The sequence below is a fragment of the Trachypithecus francoisi genome, unplaced genomic scaffold (genome assembly GCF_009764315.1).
Source record: "Trachypithecus francoisi isolate TF-2019V2 unplaced genomic scaffold, Tfra_2.0 Lachesis_group20, whole genome shotgun sequence".
NCBI lineage: Eukaryota > Metazoa > Chordata > Mammalia > Primates > Cercopithecidae > Trachypithecus > Trachypithecus francoisi.
In genome coordinates, this window is record NW_022681466.1 from 51,686,935 (window position 1) to 51,701,859 (window position 14,925).

The window sequence follows — 14,925 nt, forward strand, 5'->3', positions numbered from 1 at the left end:
CAAGGAATGTAAACAGGAGAGTCCTTGCCCACCATCACTCCCAGCTGCCCAGCTGAGGGTTATGTACTTCCCTATCCCACAAACCTCTATTCTGTAGGTTTAGAGGGTGAAACAGTTCCCTTGGGAAACACATCAAGAGTTCTTTTGAGGTGTAAACTACAGCTGCTGCCAAGGAACCAGCCAGCAAGCAGAGGAGTCACCATCCCAACAAGGGTATTTGATCCTGATTATTAGAAGGAAGTAGGGTGATTAACACACAGTGGGGGGAGGGAGAAACATGTTTGGCACCCAGGTAATGCACTTTAATACTGGAAAGCTCCTTGGACTACCTTGCCCCATTTTGATAGTAACATTTGATTGATAGATAAGTGCAGCAGCCATGGCCTGAGAGGCACATGGTGACCAGGAGCTCAGGGATGAATGTCTGGATCATGCCACCGGGAAGCCACCAAGACCAGCAGAGGTGTCAGCAGAGGTTGAGGGGCACCTGGAATGGATAGCAGAGGAGAGCGGCAATCAATGTCAACTGCAGGGTTAAGACCAGCTGCAGTGGGGATGGGAGGCTGTAGTCCATCCCTTGGCCTCTTAAAGTTTCTTCCTGGAAAAAGAGACCCACCAGAATCCTAGAATTGTTTCTCCCAAAACTTATATGAAGAAGTGAATCCAAGTGGTGGAAGGTGTGGCCTGCAGCGGCTGTCAGGTGGTGCCACCCAGGACCCCCTTTCAGAACTGAGGAATTTGTTCTCCAGCTGCTGGGAGTACGGCTGGCAGAGAGCCCTCAGCCGAAGAGCATCCCCTCGCCCTGGAACACACCTTGTTCCTGGGACAGCCACAGCCAATGACTAGTTGACATGGAGCAAAGTTCCGGCCCTTTCACTCAAAGTTGGGGTAATTTTGAAGGGCTGTCTCAGTTCTGCAGCTCTTCCTGGGGTCAACTGGTGCCCTTACTGAGACTGCATAGCAGCCTAACTTCTCCCTCTACCCAATCCCACTTCCTTCTCTTCTGCAGGTTGTGATATGAAAGCCTCCATACAAATCTCCATCTCACAACTTTCTGGGGAACCCAACCTCATTGTCCTTCCCCACCTGTCATACCTCAAAAATCTAGACTTTATTTATGGAACCAAGAGCTAAAATTGCTTCTAATTTTTCACTATTATAAATACAATTTTGATAACCCTGCAGGAAAGTCTTTGCAAACAACCTAATTGTTTCCATGGGATCATAAAAAATGGAATTTCTTAGGCAAAGTAACACATATGGATAAGGCTTTTTAATTCACATGCCCAAAGCCTTCCAAAACCTTTGCACACTCACCAGCTGCATGTGGGAGTGCCTCCTGCTCCCACATCTGTTGCCTGCCTTGGGCGATCACATCCTTGCGATTTTGACATTGCCTTCTCTGTATTTGAGAATGTTTGCATCCCATAGAGATCACAGGAGGCTTATTCTTTCCATATAAAATCCCTAGAAGAAGAAAATGAGCTTTTACCTCATAATAATTGAGGTAAGCAGGATTCAAAACTTTCCAACTCTGTCATCCCATCTGCACCAGCAGTTTCTCCTAATCTTTTCACAGGAGCAGTGCACTACTCTGTCCCTTATGGCCATATTATCACCATAGAAAATCCTGATGCTCCACTTCCCTGGGTTGTGGGAGTCCCAGGACAATCCAGGTCTATCTGGAAATGTGAGCAGAGGATCAGTGTAGCAAGATCACTATTCTTTTCCGATGCTGAGAAACAGCTTCTGGGCAGATTCTGGACTTATGTTTTCTGAGGGAAAAGTTGCTATCTTCCTCCTGGTAGCTTTTCTGTGTGGCCGTGCTCACAGCGTTACAAGTCAGAGGGAAGGACATTAGAGTATAAATCAGGCTGAAGCTGGATCCAGCCCACAGAGTTGGGGTCCTTGATTCCTTCCACACTCTCTGGGAACGCTGTGTCCACTGGGGATATGTGACCAGTGAAACCAGAGTAGCACAGAGAAAAGTGGTGAGAAAATGCCCTGCCCATGGCTAGCTCTGTCCAATTTCCCAAGAGCTTGCTCCCAGAAATTCCACAGGATATCCTGGAATTCCCATGGTTTTTAAACTCCTCTACAGTGAATGGTGACAGGACTGAGTGGGGAGGGACTGCCCTCAATGTAGGAAGGCAACATCCAATGGCTTGGGGCCTGGATAAAACAAAGAGGAGAGAAAATGATTTGGGACACTGTCTTCTGCCCCTGGACATTAGAACTCCAGGCTCCCTAGCCTTGGGACACTAGGACTTATACCAACAGCCTCCTGGGTTCTCAGAACTTTAACTTCAGGCTGAGAATTACACCATCAGCTTCCCTGGTTCTGAGGCTTTTAGCCTTTGACTGAACCATGCTTCTGGCATCCCAGGGGCTCCGCTTGAAGACAGCCTGTAGTGGGACTTCTCAGCCCTTATAATCACGTGAGCCAATTCCCCTAATAAATCCCCTTTCATGTATCTATATCTATACCTATTATCTGTATCTCTCTATCCTATGAGTTCTGTCTCTCTGCAGAACCCTAATATAGTAGCTGATAATTGTAAGGTGGTTATGTAGGAGGATATCTCCATTGTTAGTAAAAACACACCTCAAATGATGTTTAAATAGCCTCAAATGGTTGGGAGAAAAAATATCATGCACATATATGTTTGTACATGTGTGTTTGTGTACAGACGGAAAAAAGAGAAAGGAAAAGAGACCTTAAGTGTGCACAAATAAGCCGGGCGTGGTGGCTCAAGCCTGTAATCCCAGCACTTTGGGAGGCTGAGACGGGCGGATCACGAGGTCAGGAGATCGAGACCATCCTGGCTAACACGGTGAAACCCCGTCTCTACTAAAAAATACAAAAAACTAGCCGGGCGAGGTGGCGGGCACCTGTAGTCCCAGCTACTCGGGAGACTGAGGCAGGAGAATGGCGTAAACCTGGGAGGCGGAGCTTGCAGTGAGCAGAGATCCGGCCACTGCACTCCAGCCCGGGTGACAGAGCAAGACTCCATCTCAAAAAAAAAAAAAAAAAGTGTTCACAAATAATAATTCAGTCTAGATGAATCTGGTTATAGAGTATATTGGTGTCCATTGTAATATTCTTTTTTTTTTTTTTTTTTTTTTTTGAGACGGAGTCTTGCTCTGTCGCCCAGGCTGGAGTGCAGTGGCCGGATCTCAGCTCACTGCAAGCTCCGCCTCCCGGGTTGTCGCCATTCTCCTGCCTCAGCCTCCGGAGTAACTGGGACTACAGGCGCCCGCCACCTCGCCCGGCTAGTTTTTGTATTTTTAGTAGAGATGGGGTTTCACCGTGTTAGCCAGGATGGTCTCGATCTCCTGACCTCGTGATCCGCCCGTCTCGGCCTCCCAAAGTGCTGGGATTACAGGCTTGAGCCACCGCACCCGGCCTGTTATATTCTTATGCTTGAAAACTTTGCATTGTATAATATCCTATTGTTGATGCATCCTTAGGTGCTGTCATCTTAAAATTTCTTTATATTTTTCTCTTGAGGTACTTTCAGTCTTATCCTCAAAGAAAATTAAAAATGAAAACACAAATAGATACCAAGGAATGCATTAACAGTTATGGGCAGATGGCTTTATAGAGGAAATGAGACAAGAATTTTGGTGAACATTAGAGCACCTAAATAATGGCCAGCAAAAACCATAGGTAACAATTTTGAGTCCCCCAGTTCACAAAAACAAAACAAGGAAAAACTTTCAAAAACTCTCCAACCCCATACATGATCTGTGTGTGCTCAGTGCAACACACCTTGCTTCTGTCTCGCACCCTCCAGAGGCAGCAGCTGGAGCTCATGGAGGAGAAGCACCTTGTCGCTGGGCACACACTTCTGTCCAGCCCAGCACCAGATCCTTGTGCTTCACCGCCCTTCCCCCAGTTAGAGGCACACTGCTGGGTCTCAGTGCTCCCTTGGCCTTCCCTCTCAGTGCCCTCCCCAAGTCGAGGAAAACCCTCACCTTGACCTTGACCACCAGGGGTACAATGTGGAAGCACTTGGATCCCAAGCAGGGAGCCATGGAGGCTGGGCTCATGGCTGAGCTTGCTGTGGTCCAGGCAGGTGCTGCCTCCAGAGCACCTGGATGATGGTTTCAACAGGGTCGGCATGATTCTTCTGTGGAGACAGAGAGAGGCAATCAGCCAGAGAGATGGGAGGCTCTCAATCGGCCGCCATACCCCAGAGGCTCAAAGAGGAGATGGGACAGTTGCCAAGTCCTCAGAGCAACTCTGGCCTCAGATCACTACCACACTCCTCCCTTCCCCACCATGCTCAGCAAGGATCAGGCGCTGCTGGGTGCTCCTTTAGAAAGGTCCGAACTGCTCTAATTGCCCTGGGACTCGCCAAAGATGGGTCCAGGCTCTCAGAAACTGGGGTTCAGGAGAAGGCACCTGTGATTGGAGAACCGAGACTCCTCCCTTGACTGGCCTCATAGCAAGGGCAGCAGAAGACCAACTTCTGATGAGAAGAACCCAGAACCCGGGGTTGGGGGCAGAACCCAGGGTGAAAGGACTTGAGGACACCCGTGAGATCACATTGCCCGCCCTTCCCCAGCTGAGCCCTCAGGAAATGCCTTACAAAGAGGTGATTCAGCATCTCATGGCGGTAGTCATTGCATAGTTGTGCCAAGATGGTGGCACAGATGGTAAAGCCGTGGGCATGGAACAGGCCTGGCAAAATCAGGAAGCCAAAGCACAACCGTAGGGGGCTGGCAGAAGAGGTTTCCCCAAAGCCCAGGATGATAACATTCCTGCCAAATCCAATGAACAGCAGCCTGCGGTCCTCGCATGACCCCTGTGAGCCAGAAGAAACCGAAACCCCCAGGCGCCTGGGGGTGAACATGGTGCTGGGTGGAGCGCAGAGCAAGGTCGCCCCCCTGCAACACACCCGGTGGGCCTCGTCCTTCTTCCTGCGCTCTTTGTGAGTCCACACAAGCAGAAAGGCCAACTGAGAGGAGAGGGGCAGCCCAGGGCACAAATTCTACTGTAGAAGGGGAAAGCCTGAAGCACGGATAGTGGAGACTCCCTTTCAGGACGGGACAGCACTCCTTGGATGCAGGAAGAGTGCTTCCCACAGTCAGGCACTTTGGGAAAGGGCGGGGGCAGGCCTGTGAGGGTTTTACACAGAATTAGTTCACCAGAATCCTCCGACCCCGCCTGGGAGGTCAGAGGTCAAGGCTCTCCCCAACATGGTCAGGATCAAGTGGACCCCGAGTCGAGTCCCTGATAACAGTAGTGGCTTCCTCCACTCTGCCACCACCCTCACCCCAGGCAGATGAGTTACTGCACAGCATGACAGCACAGAGAACCCCATAAAAGGGGCTCTTCCTCAAAATGTTCCTTTCTTGAAAAGTACTGATCTGCACATTTTATGAATCAATAAATGCATTTGCCTTGCACCAAGGGGCTTTAAGACATCCCTGGACGCTAAAGGAACCTATTGAGATGGTGACCCGATGGTTCCTGAGGTCTACATGCTTGATATTCAGAAACTCAGCGCCGGTTGTGATCTTCAGCCTTTATTTATGCGCTCATCTTGCAGTCACCTGCAGACAAAGGGTGAAAATCCTGTGTTGCCCCAAAATCAGTTTCCAGGCAACAAGAACCTGCCCTCTTGATGAAGCGAGGTCAGTCAGCCCAGCCCCAGGACTGTCTCCAACTCAGAGTCCTGCCCCTTTTATCTTTTATCCTCTGTCCCTTTGGGCTCTGTCCAAATGTGTGCCTGGGTTCCCCTGGCCACACTTGCTGGCCTATGATGTCAGAACATTCTGGTGCTTAGTAGTTCGGCTATCTTAGTCTGTTTTCTGTTGCTTGTAACAGAATACCTGAAGCTAGGTAATTTATAAACAAAAGGCTTTTGTTTCTTAAAATTATGGAGTCTGAGAAGTCCAAGGCCAAGGGGCTGCTGGTGGGACTTCTTGCTGGTGGGGACTCTGCAGCATCCTGAGACAGCACAGGGCATCACGTGGCAAGGGGGCCGATGGTGCCAGCTCAGGTCTCTCTTCCTCCTCATAAAGTCACTAATGCCACTCCCACGATAACCCATTAATCCATTAACCCACTAATCCCTTAATTCATAAGCAGAGTCCTCATGACCCAAATCACCTCTTAAAGGCCCACCTCTCAATACTGCCGCATTAGGGATTAAATTTCAATATGAGTGTTAAGTCTCTTGAAGAGCTGAAGCCTCATAGGGGAAACCCCTGATGGGTTTGATACTGGTTTAATGCCTGCCAAGATGCCTGGCCTAAATACCCACGGCTGCAGAGGGGAGGAGCCCAGGTCCCTCTTTAGAAAGCTGGGGAGGGCTGAGCGCAGTGGCTCACGCCTATAATCCCAGCACTTTGAGAGGCCGAGGCAGGTGGATCACGAGGTCAGGAATTCAAGGCCAGCCCGGCCAACTTGGTGAAACCCCGTCTCTACTAAAAATACAAAAAAATTAGCCAGGCATGGCGGCAGGGGCCTGTAATCCCAGCTACTCGGGAGGCTGAGGCAGAGAATTGCTTGAATCCCAGAGGTGGAGGTTGCAGTGAGCCAAGATCACACCACTGCACTCCAGCCTGGGTGACAGAGCAAGACTCTGTCTCAGAAAAAGAAAGAAAGAAAGAAAGCTGGGGAGAAGCCTGGATGCGTGGTTGGGTCACTCTCCCCCCCTAGTCCATCTGTGTTGCTAAAAAGGAATGCCTGAAGCAGGTAATTTATAAAGAAAAGAGACTTATTTGGCCCATGGCTCTGCAGGCTTTCCAAGGACCATGGAGCTAGCATCTGCTTCTGGGGAGGGCCTCAGCCTGCTTCCACTCATGACAGAAGGAGATGGGGAGCTGGCACCACATGGCTAGCAAGGAGGTGCCAGGCTGTTTCCAACAGTCAGTTCTCATGAGAACCAAGAGTGTGAGAACTCACTTATCACCAGAGGGAGAGCGCCAAGCCATTCACAAAGAATCAGCACAGAGCTGAGCTCTGTCCCTATCACCTTCTGTCACATGCCCTAAAGTGGGCGTCTGTAGGGCCCTGCATGCTCTCCTCTCCGAGGCTATGGAGAAGGTTGGCTCCTGTGTTTTAAGGAGCTGACCGTGGCTGGGAATGTGGGGACATTGCCACTTATGCGGCTGAGGAATGGCGTCTTTGCTGTAGAGGTGGAGGGTATAGAATGGAAAGGAAGGGCCTCTTGGTGGGGCAGTCTCCACACCAGGGCAGGTGTTGGGTCTGACTCTGGCCTTTCATACCCTAGGTCTGGGAAGGACTTGAGAGTGGGGACCCAGAGTAGGTGAGGGGCTCCATCCAAGGTAGACCAGTTTGGCCAGACTTTCTGTTGTTGGAGCTAAGGGCTCTCAGGAGCAGGATTTCAGGAACACCTGCTGCTGCCCGCCTGACCAGATGAACCTGAGTGGCTCTTGTCTCCAGCTATGTGGCTTCAGGGAGCTGTGGCATCCATACATGTGTGCACAGGGCCCTGGAAGGCCCTAGCCACGGAGAGCATTTTACTCTATAAATCAACCTGATTTTGCAATCCCAATTTGTTAAACACATTTTCATTTAATAAGATCAGCAAGCCTGTGCCGAAGCCTTTTGAGGGCTGACGCAGAGGTGGGACGGCCTGGGTTGGAGTCCGGGTGAATATCGTTGGGCTGAGACACAGTGGCAGTTGTATATGTGCCCATGTGTCGGGGGAAGGGTGTGTGGGGTGAGAAGAGAGCTTGCCCTGATGAGATGGAGCCCTGAGTGACTGGAGCGAAGTGAAGGAGTGCCGTCTGCCCCTTCTCACTGTACTAACTAACCTTGTTTTTAGACTCTACCTTAATCACCTAGCCTTGTTTCCACATGAATAGACTCTCCCTTAGCTGAGAAAGCCAGATGAACTCCATTTGGCTCTTTCATTTACAAGGCTTCAAGGACTCCTTACCCACCCCCCTTCCTCAAGGAGTTAACTTGTGTAAGCAGACTCTCAACATATCAAAGAGTCCAATTAACTGATAAGGGACAGAAGCAAGCAATGTACGAAGTTCCCAGGATTTTGCTCAAAAGATAACACCATAAAGCCTTGAGTTTGTGTCCGGCAGAGCCCCCATATATAACATCTTATGAAAGACTTAGAGCCCCTGCACCTGGAAACTGTTTCTCTGTAACCATTTGTCTTTTTAACTTTTTTACATGTTTTTACTTCTGTAGAATTGTTGCAACTGAGCTCCCCCTCCCCTTCCTAACCCGAAGTATAAAAGAAAATCAAGCCCCTTCCTCATGGCCAAGAGAATTTTGAGCATTAGCCGTCTCTCAGTCGCTGGCTAATAAAGGACTCTTAAATTCATCTCAAAGTGTGGCGTTTCCCCTAACTCGCTCAGGTACAACAGCACCTGTCCACTGAGGCTCTTAGCGAGGCCAGGGGGAGGCCACCTCTGTGACGGGGGCCATGGAGGCAGCTGGGCTCCCCTGGGGCTATGGCCCCTGCTCAGGAGGCTTCACTCCCTCTCTAAGTTTTTATGCCCTTAGTTTTTATGCCTGATCTCAAGTTGGCAGCAACTCCTTCTGTATCCATGAAGACCGGGGAGGGATTCTGCCTTCATAACATAGCCCTGAAAGGAAACCCCAAGGCTGAAGCTCTGAGGGTCAGGTGACAAGTGGAGCACTGGTTTTCTAGCAAACTGTTGCCTAGAATCGTCACTTGTGTCCACTTTGTCATTCCGCAGAATTAGGTGGTCACCATTTCATAGACAACCAGTATCTCTGAAACATCCAGCCAGAGTGCACTGTGACTGGCCTGGCATCTGGCAGCAAGTCACATACGTGATACAGATGTTTTCAACTGCATGGTGACACTTTTACACAGAAATTGTATGCTTTAAAACTGTACACATCAGCTTCTGTATGTGCAATTGTCATTTCTGGGTAGGGAGAGGAACTTGAATTCAGGAGAGAGGACTACATAGCTCGCACTTAAAATGCCCAGCCATATCTGACCCAATAAGGGGAGGCTGGGGTGGAAGGAACTGATTATGTTTGGAACATGGATTGAGTTCTAATGGTTAAGAGGGCCTGGAGGTGCAAGCTCGCTTCTGGGACCCTAGGCTCTCCTCAGGGAGACTCCAGGCCTGATCATCAATCCTACTAAGTATCCTTTTATGCATCCTGAGTGGTGGATGCTTCACGGAAAAGACAGATGAGCATCAGTATTGTGGAGAATACCATATGGTTTGAATGTGTCTCCCAAAAAGCGTGTGTTGGAGACTTAATCCTCAATGCACCAGTGTTGGGAGATGGGGTCTAGTGGGAGGTGTTCATGAGGGTGCCACCCTCATAAATGGATTCACGCAGATTACACAGGGGCTCGAGGCTGTGTATTCTACTATAGTAAAATACACATAGCATGAAGTTTATCATTCTAACTATTTTAGAGTGTATAATTCACTGACATTAAGTACATTCACAATGTCATGCAACCATCAACACTATCTAGGTCTAGAATTTTTCACCACCCCAAAAGGAAATCCTCTACCCATTAAGCAGTCACTCCACATTCCCCCCTCCTCCCAGGCTCTGGTAACCACTAGTCTTTTTTCTGTCTGTATGGATTTTCCTATTTTCTTTTCTGGTTTTTTTTGTGTGTGTGCTTTTGTTTTTGGTTTTTGGTTTTTGGTTTTTTGTTTTTTTTTTGAGACAAAGTCTCAAACTGTCGCCAGGCTGAAGTGCAGTAGCACGATCTCGGCTCACTGCAACCTCCACCTCCTGGGTTCAAGCAACTCTCCTGCCTCAGCCTCCTGAGTAGCTGGGATTACAGGCACGTGCCACCACACCCAGCTAATTTTTGTATTTTTAGTAGACACAGGGTTTCACCATGTTGGCCAGGATGGTCTTGATCTCTTGACCTCATGATCTGTCCGCCTTGGCCTCCCGAAGTGCTGGGATTATAGGCATTAGCCACCATGCTCGGCCCCTATTTTCTGTATTTCATATAAATGGAATAATATAACATGTGGCCTTTTGTACCTGGCTTCTTCCCTTAGCATGCTATCTAGATTCATCCACATTATAGCATACATCAATACCACATTTATTGTAATGGCTGAATAGTATCCCATTGTATTGTATTCATATTCAGTAAATTGTAAAGTATTATTTATATATTCTGCATATTATAACATTATAACACTATAAAATATATGATTTTGCTATGGTTTGAATGTTTGTGCCTTCCAAAGCTCATGGGTTTTTTGTTTTGTTTTGTTTTTGGGGGGTGGAGGGACCAAGTCTCACTCTGTCACCCAGGCTAGAGTGCAGTGGAGCAATCTTAGCTCACTGCAACCTCCGCCTCCCAGGTTTAAGCAGTTTTCCTGCCTCAGCCTTCTGAGTGCATGTGCCTCCATGCCCAGCTAATTTTTGTATATTTTTAGTAGAGATGGGGTTTCACCGCATTGACCAGGCTGGTCTCGAACTCCTGACCTCATGATCCACCCACCTTGGCCTCCCAAAGTGCTGGGATTATAGGCATGAGCCACCACACCCAGCCAACTCATGTCGAAATCTAATTGCCATTGTGATGGTATTCGGAGATGAAACCTTTAAGAGTTCTTTAAGTCATGAGAATTTTCCCCTTATGAACGAATCCACTCCCATTCGGAGGTGAAACCTTTAAGAGTTCTTTAAGTCATGAGAATTTTCCCCTTATGAATGAATCCACTCCCGTACCAGTATCATGGGAGTGGATTCATTCCCTCTTGCTCTCTCTCTGACTCCCTTTGCCCTTCTGCCATGTGATGCCTTCCACCATACGATGACGCAGCAAGAAGGCCCTTGCCAGATGCCAGCCCCTTGATCTTGGACTTCCCAGCCTCCAGAACCATTAGCCAGTAAACTTCTCTTCATTACAAATTACCCCGACTGTGGTACTCCATTATAGCGGCACAAAACAGATTAAGACAAATCTGAAAATATTTTTCCCATTTTGAAGTTTGTATTTTCACTCAAGTTGATAGCGGCATCTAATGCAGAAAAGGTTTTATGGTAATTTTTTGTTTTTTTGAGACATGGTCTCACTCTGTCTCCTAGGCTGGAGTGCAGTGGTGCAATCTTAGTTCACTGCAACCTCCACCTCCTGGGTTCAAGCAGTTCTCACAATTCTCGTGCCTCAGCCTCCCAAGAAGCTGGAATTACAGGCAAGCACCACCATGTACAGCTGATTTTTGTATTTTCAGTAGAGACGGAGTTTTACCATGTTGGTCAGGCTGATCTTGAACTCCTGGCCTCAAGCAATCCATGTGCCTTGGCTTCTCAAAGTGCTGAGATTACAGGCATGAGCCAGCACTCCCAGCCCATAGAAAAGGGAATTTAATTTAGATGGAGTTCAATTTATCTAGTGTTCTTTTGTTGCTTGTGTTCTTGATGTCACACATAAGAATTCATTGCCAAATCCAAGGTCATGAAAATTTATCTCTCTCTTTTCTTCTAAGAGCTTTATAATTTTAGCTCCTATAGTTATGACTTTGATCCATTTTGAGTTATTTTTGGTATGTGGCATAAGGAAAGTGTTCAACTTAGTTCTTCTGTGTGTGGATATCCAGTTTTCCTAGCACAATTTGTTGAAGAAAGTATCTTTCTATAGTGAATGGTCTTATTACCTCTTTTGAAAATAAATTGATCATGGATATGTGTTTATTTCTATACTCTAAATTCTACCCCATTGATCTATACATCTATCTTTATGCTGGCAATAAGTTTTGTTTTATATTTTTATTTTCTGTTGATACATAATAGTCAAACGTATTTTTGGAAGATGGGATTTTTGATACACTGATATAATATGTAATGATCCAATCAGGATAATTGGGGGATCCATCACCTCAAATGTTTCTTTATGCTGGGAACATTTGAGTTCTTCTCTTCTAGCTATTTTGAAATATTCAATAGATTATTGTTAACTGTAGTCATCCTACTGAACTATCGAACACTAAATCTTATTCCTTCTATCTAACTGGATTTTTGTAACCATTAATCCATCTCTTTTTATCTTCCCCTACCCTTCCCAGCTCTGGTAACCAACAATCTAATCTCTATCTCCTTGAGATCCATGTTTATAGCTCTCATATATGAGTGACAACATGCCATATTTGCCTTTCTGTCCCTGGCTTATTTTAATTTCTAGTTCCAATTAATGATAGTCAGTTCCATTCATGTTGCTGCAAATGTCAGGACTGCATTCCTTTTGTATGGATAAATACTATTCTGTTGTATATTTATATGTCACATTTTCTTTTTTTTTTTTTTTTTTTTTTTTTTTTTTTTTTTTGAGACGGAGTCTCGCTGTGTCGCCCAGGCTGGAGTGGCGCGATCTCGGCTCACTGCAAGCTCCGCCTCCCGGGTTCCCGCCATTCTCCCGCCTCAGCCTCCGAGTAGCTGGGACTACAGGCGCCCGCCACTGCGCCCGGCTAGTTTTTTGTATTTTTTTTTAGTAGAGACGGGGTTTCACCGTGTTAGCCAGGAGGGTCTCGATCTCCTGACCTCGTGATCCGCCCGCCTCGGCCTCCCAAAGTGCTGGGATTACAGGCTTGAGCCACCGCGCCCGGCCGTCACATTTTCTTTATCCATTCAGTCACTGATGAGCACATAGGTTGATTCCGAATTTTGGCTACTGTGAAATAACCAGTATTTCACAAGGCTGCAGTAAACATGGGAGTGCGGATATCTCTTCAATATACTGATTTCCTTTCTTTTGGATATATTCCCAGCAGTGGGATTGCTGGATCATATGGTAGTTCTATTTTTAGTTTTTTGAGGAACCTTCATACTATGTTCCATAGCGGCTATACTAATTTACATTTCCACCATCTGTGTACAAAGGTTGCCCTTTCTCCACACCCTTGCCAGCATTCATGATTTTTTGTCTTTCTGATAAAAAGCCATTTTAACTGGGCTGAGATGATGTGGTTTTGATTTGCATTTCCCTGATGAAAAGTTTGTACTGTTTTGATTATTGTAATTTTGTAGCAATGTTTGAAATCAAGACATATGGGTCCTTGAATTTTGTTCTTTTTCAATATTGTTTGGCTATTTGGGACCTCCTGCTTTTCCACATGAATTTTATTTTATTTATTTTATTTTATTTTGGACAGGCTTTCACTCTCTTTCCCAGGCTGGAGTGCAATGGTACAATCATAGTTCACTGTAGCCTTAACCTCCTGGGCTCAAGTGATCCTCCAGACTCAGCCTCCTGAGTAGTTGGCACTACAGGAATGCATCACCAAGCCCTGCTAATTTTTTTTTTTTTTTGAGATGGAGTCTCGCTCTGTCACCCAGGCTGGAGTGCAGTGGCCGAATCTCAGCTCACTGCAAGCTCCGCCTCCCAGGTTCATGCTATTCTCCTGCCTCAGCCTCCCTAGTAGCTGGGACTACAGGCGCCTGCCACGTCGCCCAGCTAGTTTTTTGTTTTTTTTTTTTTTTTTAGTAGAGACGGGGTTTCACCGTGTTAGCCAGGAAGGTCTCAATCTCCTGACCTCGTGATCTGCCCATTGGCCTCCCAAAGTGCTAGGATTACAGGCTTGAGCCGCCGCACCCGGCCCCCGCTAATTTTTTTAATTTTTTAAAGACAAGGTCTTGCTATGTTGCCCAGGCTGGTCTCAAATTTCTGGCCTCAAATGATCCTCTGGCCTCAAATGATCCTCCTGCCTCAGCCACCCAAAGTGTTAAGATTCCAGGCATGAGCCACCACACCTAACACCCATATGAATTTTAGAATTAGCTTTTCCCTTTCTGCAAAAACAGGCCATTGAGGTATTGATAAGGGTTGCATTGCATCTGTAGGTCATTTTGAGTAGTATTGCCATTTTAATAACATTAAATCTTAAAATTTGCATAGAATGTCTTTCCATTTAGTTAGACCTTCTTTAATTCCTCTGAACAAAGTTTTGTAGCTTTTAGTGTACAACTCTTGCAACTCCTTGGTTAAATTCATTCCCAATTGCTTTTGGTTTTGTTTGTTTGTTTGTTTGTTTTTGAGACAAGACCTGGCTTTGTTATCCAGATTGGAGTGCAGTGGTGCCATCTTGACTCACTGTAACCTCTGTCTCCCAGGCTCAAGACATCCTCCCACCTCAGCCTCCTTTGTAGCTGGGACTACAGACACATACCACCACACCTGGCTAAATTTTTGTATATTTTGTAGAGACAGGGGTTTTGCTATGTTGCCCAGGCTGTTCTCGAACTCCTGAGATCAAGCAATCCTCCCACCTGGGCCTCCCAGAGTGCTGGGATTACAGGCATGACCCACTGTGTCCAGCTTCCCAAATATTTTTAGTATTGATATTGTAAATGAAATTGTTTTCTTAATTTCGTTACAGATTGCTCATTGTTAGTGTATAGAAATAAAACCAATTGTTTGTTGATCTTGTATCCTGAAGTTTTGCGGAATTCACTGATGAGCACTAATTGTGTGTGTGTGTGTGCGCGTGCGCACACGCGCGCACATGTGTGTATATTCTTTAAAATTTTCAATATACTAGATGTCATCTGTGAAAGAAATAGTTTTACTCCTTTTCCAACTTGGATGCCTATTATTTCTATTTACTGTGTAAGCTGTGGCTAGAACTTTCCGTATGATGTTGAATAGAAGTGGTGAAAAGACAAGACATCCACGATCTTAGGACGAAAGATTTCATCACACACACTCACCACTGAGGGTGATGTTAGCTATGGGATTTTCAGGCTGAGGAAGCTCCCTTCTAATCCTAATTTTTTGAGTGTTGTTTTTATCATGACAGGGTATTGAATTTTGTCAAATATTTGTTTGAATTGCAATAATCATGTGAGATTTTTTCCCCTCATTCTATTAATGTGGGATACAGCAGTAATTGATTTTGTATGTGGAATCAATTTGTGTACCTGGAATAAATTGAACTAATCATAGTGTGTAATTATTTTAATAT